Source organism: Macrobrachium rosenbergii, chromosome 15 (genome assembly GCF_040412425.1).
Source record: "Macrobrachium rosenbergii isolate ZJJX-2024 chromosome 15, ASM4041242v1, whole genome shotgun sequence".
Classification (NCBI taxonomy): domain Eukaryota; kingdom Metazoa; phylum Arthropoda; class Malacostraca; order Decapoda; family Palaemonidae; genus Macrobrachium; species Macrobrachium rosenbergii.
This window is the reverse complement of record NC_089755.1, coordinates 35,932,621-35,938,803: the sequence shown is the minus strand read 5'-3', so window position 1 is coordinate 35,938,803 and position 6,183 is coordinate 35,932,621.

Genomic DNA, 6,183 nt, shown 5'->3' with positions numbered 1-6,183 from the left:
AAAACTGAAACGCCTTTATATTAAGCTCTTGTAAGATGAGATGTGCTTTGATCAGCTCTCTTCTTCATTTCCAGTAAATTCCAGAATGTTGAAAATTGTTTGCTCAATATTAGAGATTTTGCCGAGAATCGCCAAAACAAGTAGCAACATAAAAGTTATTTCCTTTTTAATGAAGAACTTTGAACGCTTGTTATAAATACCTGGCTTTGACGCTCATACACATATCCTTTCGCCGGCCTTTGTTAAGTTCCATGAAATCCGCCATGTGTGGAACGTGACAAAGAGGGAATTAGGAAGTTTAGAATATGTTATCAAGTCACATTCTACTTACTCGAGATAAAAAAAATACCTTGCCTTATCCTCTTATCCTCGTTGTAAGTGAAATAACTTGATCAAAGATAATATTGACTGACGTTTTCTGAATGCTGTTTTATTGTCACTGTCATTATAACCTACCAAACTTTGATGAAAGAAGCATTATGTAGTTTAACTATTATATTTATCGCATGAAAAGACGACGAAGATAATTGTAACAGCGTCTTCAAAGGATTAATTCTTCCAGGTACGCAGTTGCCTCACGGAGTCGCCATAAGGACTTGATCCTTCTTCTGCCAGCTAGCAAGCTCCTACAAGCGGTCTCGCAGGTCAGTTGTAGATTGTGCAGCTCTTTGTTTTGATGCTAATTTTAGTAAACATCGGTAATATGATTGGGAGGATGCCTTCTCTAAAGGCAGTGTTCTTGAATGTAATAGCTAATAGCTGTTCCCACGTCGTATGAATTGTATCGTCTTCCCTGTGTGTCTTGTTACTTGCTGTTCATCGACGTGTAGGTGGTATATTAGGTTTTCAAGGGTCATGTAAAAATGCTCTGTTGCAATGTCTTATTTCCTCTAAAGATTCCACCCGCCCTCTGACGGTCATCTACTGAGAGTTATAAAACTGAATGAATTAAGATAAAAGGTGTACGTGTATTGATAGCAGAGGGGTGAGTTAGAGCTAGCGAGTGGACTGGTTTGCTGAACTCTGATTGGCCGCGTGCTTATGCTGTTGCGTCCAGTTTCCTAAGCGTTGCGATCTTACAAGCCTAGGCAATGGTTACCGGCTGCTCTATGAGCAAGGGCCCGTGCTGGCGCAAAGCCAACTTAATCATAAACAACAACTAGTCGATGGGGTTGGCTGGATGTTGGGGGGAAGGGGAAAGGTATTGGTAGGTTGGGGAATCTCATTTAGTATAAGTTGTAGGTTCATTAACTTTTAAAATATACTTGCATGAAATGAGAATTAACTTATTACAATCGAGTTTTCTGTACAACCGCCACAGCGTATAATCAAGGCCACCGAAAATAGACCTATCCTTCGGTGGTCTCCGTATACTGTAATGATGTAATGAAACTTTAACCACGGCCCGGTGGTGGCCTATCCTATATCGTTGCCAGAAGCACGATTATGGCTAACTTTAACCTTAAATAAAATAAAAACTACTGATGGTAGAGGGCAGCAATTTGGTTTGTTTGATGACTGGAGGGTGATGATCAACATAACAATTTACAGCCCTCTAGCCTCAGTAGTTTTTAAGATCTGAGGGTGGACAGAAAAAGTGCGGACGGACAGGCAAAGCCGGCACAATAGTTTTCTTTTACAGAAAGCTAAAAGAGAGATAAGAGAAAGTGGGGGAAAAACTGATACTTCCTGACATTAATCTAATCTAAAATTATAACCATAATTATAATATGAATTTTATTTTGCACTGAGTTCTGTAAAGCAGAGGTAAGCATGAACCACTTCCGTCACTTTGTTATCATAAGATTTCAGCTTGTGATTAACGCATTTTCCTACCTGTTTTTCTCCATTTACGTTCATTCAAAAGATGAATTAGCTTCAAGCTAAAGAAAAGTGTCATTAACTGAAGATATAGAGACGGTTTCGTCCATATTACTTTGACCGTGAGAGGTGTTACTGAGACCTCGCTTTTGACGATATAGTAGGAGTATGTGATATCTTGATATCATGCCCATAGGGGGATAGTGCCGTCAGTGCACCTCATGCGGTGCACTGTAGGCATTACTTAGCTCTTTTGCAGCGACCCTTCGGCCCCTAGCTACAACCCTTTTCATTCCTTTTACTGTACTTCCTGTTCATATTCTCTTTCTTCCATCTTGCTTTCCACCTTTCCACCCTCTCTTAACAATTGATTCATAGTGCAACTACGAGGTTTTCCTCTTGCTGCACCTTTCAAACCTCTTACTGTCAGTTTCTGTCTCAACGCTGGATGACCTCATAGGTACCAGCGCTTGGCTTCTGGCTTAAATCCTATATTCTGTTCTATTCTGTTCCTTGATATCATAAACAGTGTTAAAAGGGATTGGAAAGGAAGGTAATAAACATCCAGAGAGAGAGAGAGAGAGAGAGAGAGAGAGAGAGAGAGAGAGAGAGAGAGAGGGGGGGCGAACGGCACAATGATTATAGGCTCCTGTGTAGTTGCGTAAAGTAAGTAGTGTTGTGGAAGTTTTCTGCACAGTGGCTTCATCAACGAATCAACAGTCAGGTGTGAATGTGGCAGTGGTCATTGTTTTTCCTTTCCTCCGGGCCCACCTTGTCAAGTCGAAATGGCCCGGTTTTATATATATATATGTATATATAATTTATATATATGTGTGTGTGTGCATGTACACACATATATATATATATATATATATATATATATATATATATATATATATATATATATATATATATATATATATATATATATATATATATATACATATACAGTATATATATATATAATGTTTATAATTTATATTGCTTAGTTCCTTTATCTATCCCATGATCTTTCTGTCTATTATCCACCATAACAATTAGATACAGCCACGACGAAACTGCCAATTGTTCAGAATCTCTGTACAAGGACTGTACAGGACCCCTGTACAAAGCTGTCCCCTTCTTTCCACGAACACGCAATAACGAGAAGAGTTCCATCTTCGTCTTGACTCTTGGTTCACCAAACATTGAGCTCCTCGAAGAAGCAATTAGGCCACTCAGGTGTGAGAAAAGGCGGGAGGGGGGCTCAGGGGTTATAATAAGCTCAAAAAGTGCCTCTCTCCCTCTCCAGGTGTATTCGAGCTTCGAAGTCTCAAGGAGACGGAATTATAAGACGTGTTGTTATTTATTGTCTTGTAGAACATGTGACGAACTTAGATGACTGAGAGATGGTGTAGGTGTTATTATATTCTGGCTTCGTAATGTCGAAGCAAGGGAATTAGACGTTTAGTCGATTTTTGTTGAATATTATTGCGTTATAAAGATAGTTACACTTTATGTCATTATATATTAACTGGATAAAACATTCATAAAGTCTATATATGTACGGGCGTCAGACATAGATAGAGTTTAAAATATTAATACTTTCACTATTTTTTCCTTGTTGAGAAAAGTCGGATTTTCTGCTACTATAAAATTAGGTAAGAATATTATTTGGATTAGGTATGCTAATTTTCACCATTCTGTACAATTGGTTTTAAGGAAGAATGTGGATTCAGCCACATAATTATTGAGTATTTTTTTTTACTTTCGTTGATTAAATAACGAAATAGGTGGGTTAGAAAATTGAAGGCAGATTAATTTTTTATGCGTTGTTTTTTTATTATTTTTTAAGAACTGTGTGAGATAAGGAGTAAGTCAATTTTCTCATAGCAGGATAATATACATACATACATATATATACACATACATATATATATATATATATATATATATATATATATATATATATATATATATATATATATAATGTGTGTGTATGTGCATGTATATCTGTGAGTAAATAATTTATATAATCTCTATCGCAAATAACTCGAAATTTCCAAATGTCAGACGACTTCTAGGATGTCAATAAAGAAAAGAACCATTAGAAGTATATAGTCTACCATTAGTTAAGGTCATTAAGCAGCCAGTGAAAGGAACCTGTAGGATTTCTACTTCTTAGAAGGAATCTTGGAAGGAGCAGGGAGACATCCTATTATTTTTGGGTCTTGGGGGAGATCCTGTTTGTAGGCTTCTTTCATCCGTCTGATTTTAATGACGTAAGACACTGACGTGGAAGTAGGTGTAGATAGCGTTTATGTTTTGTGGTTTCTGCGTCATTATTTCTGTTTCTATATTTTTCCTATCAATATATATATATATATATATATATATATATATATATATATATATATATATATATATATACATATATATTTTTAGATCGTTTAGTTTCATTTCTCATTTTAATTTATGTACAGGTATTTCCTTTTTCAAAATCTGCTTTTATAATTGATCTCAAGGTCATTTTCACTCTCTTGTTTTGTATTCCTCTCGAAGCCCCTGTTTAATACCTCTCTTCTTTTTTAATTCCCTTTGTGATATCAGCTCACAAAAAACCCCAAATGACATTGGCTCTCAAACTTCTGCGGATTCTTTCAGACTTCTGATTAAAACCATGGAAAGCGCACAACAACTTTTGTAGTTTCATTGATGGAAATATCTCTAATGGCATATCTGTTCAGAACGTGTCCCTGAATCGCAAATTGACAAAGGCATTAGATCTATACTGCAAGCCTTTAAAAAACGCTGCTGCTTTGAATATAAATGACTCTTTACTTTTTATTTTTGTTCTGATTCCTTTTGATCAGCGGATTATTGGAGATTTATAGAAATGTGAGAGTTGGAGTTTGCGAAATCCATAATGAGTTGGGAAAATGGGTATAGGATATTTCTTTTTTTTTTATATTTGATTTACTCTAATTTTCCATTGTTTGTATGAGAATTCTTTTTTGTAAAAGAAGTCATTATTGTAAACGTTAGCTTAGGCTGAATACCTCTGGGCAAGAATAGAAGGTTATATCGACCGCAAGGGTGAATACAAGCAAGAATCACTACAAAATATGAGAAGTAATAAGAAATGCAAATGTCGTTCACATAAAGGCTCAAGAAAGAACAGAGAAAATATAATAAAATAATAAATACAGAAAAGAATAAATAAAAAAATTCCAAAAATCTTTTCCGCCTTCAAAGTCAGAAAAGGGAAGTGTTAGCATCACAAGTTGTTCGAATCCATTGGATGGAAGAGGCGCGGAGAAGAATTCATTTTAGGCCTATTCTCTCTGAGCAGAAATTGTCCCTGAAATAATGGCCATCCTTTTTTTATTTCGGACCTTGTCGTCTGTGTTATTTCACAAGATGACCTTTCATTTTTTTTTTCCATGGTGATCTTGACTGTATTTGCTTTGATGCCGAGGGATTTGGCTGAGCTAGGAGTTCATTCTTGCGTGTATACGTACATGTACATACATACATACATACATATATTATATATATATATATATATATATATATATATATATATATATATATATATATAATATAAATGTATATATATACACACACATATATATGTATATATATATATATATATATATATATATATATATATATATATATATATATATATATATATATATATATATATATACATACATATATACACACAAACACACAAAACTTCTTACTTTTCAGGGTCGAACCCAGGTTTGTCAGTGGAAAGGCAGGTCACTACCAACTGAACCACACAAGTCATAAAAGAAGTTGGTGGTTCAGTTGGTATCGCCCTAGCCCTTCCTTTGAAAGACCTGGGTTCGACCCCTATGTGAGTCAGAAATTCGTTTCTGTTCCACACGTGATTGTGTTGGTTACTTATATATATATATATATATATATATATATATATATATATATATATATATATATATATATATATATATATATATATTTATATCATACAGATCTATATATATGTATATATCATAACACAAAACATTACTAGGATAATATCCTGAGCCTCCTACTTTGTTATAGACCGGAGTCCTTTCCTCGTTCATTCGTAAGATTCGAGGTTGCCCGCTCCGTCGCCCTTCCCACGGAAATCAAGTAATGTGCTTACGCCTGTAATGATTCCCCAGGCTTAACAATATCTTATGGCGACTGGTATGGCACAACAATACAATCGTCAAAAATAGAGAGCGAGAGAGAGAGAGAGAGAAAAAAAATCAATAACTTTTGTTCAAAGCATTCGTCGACTTTCAAAGCTCTTGTATTGATTCAGTGCACGAGCCATTTATAGATTTTATAGATTCTATGTATTTT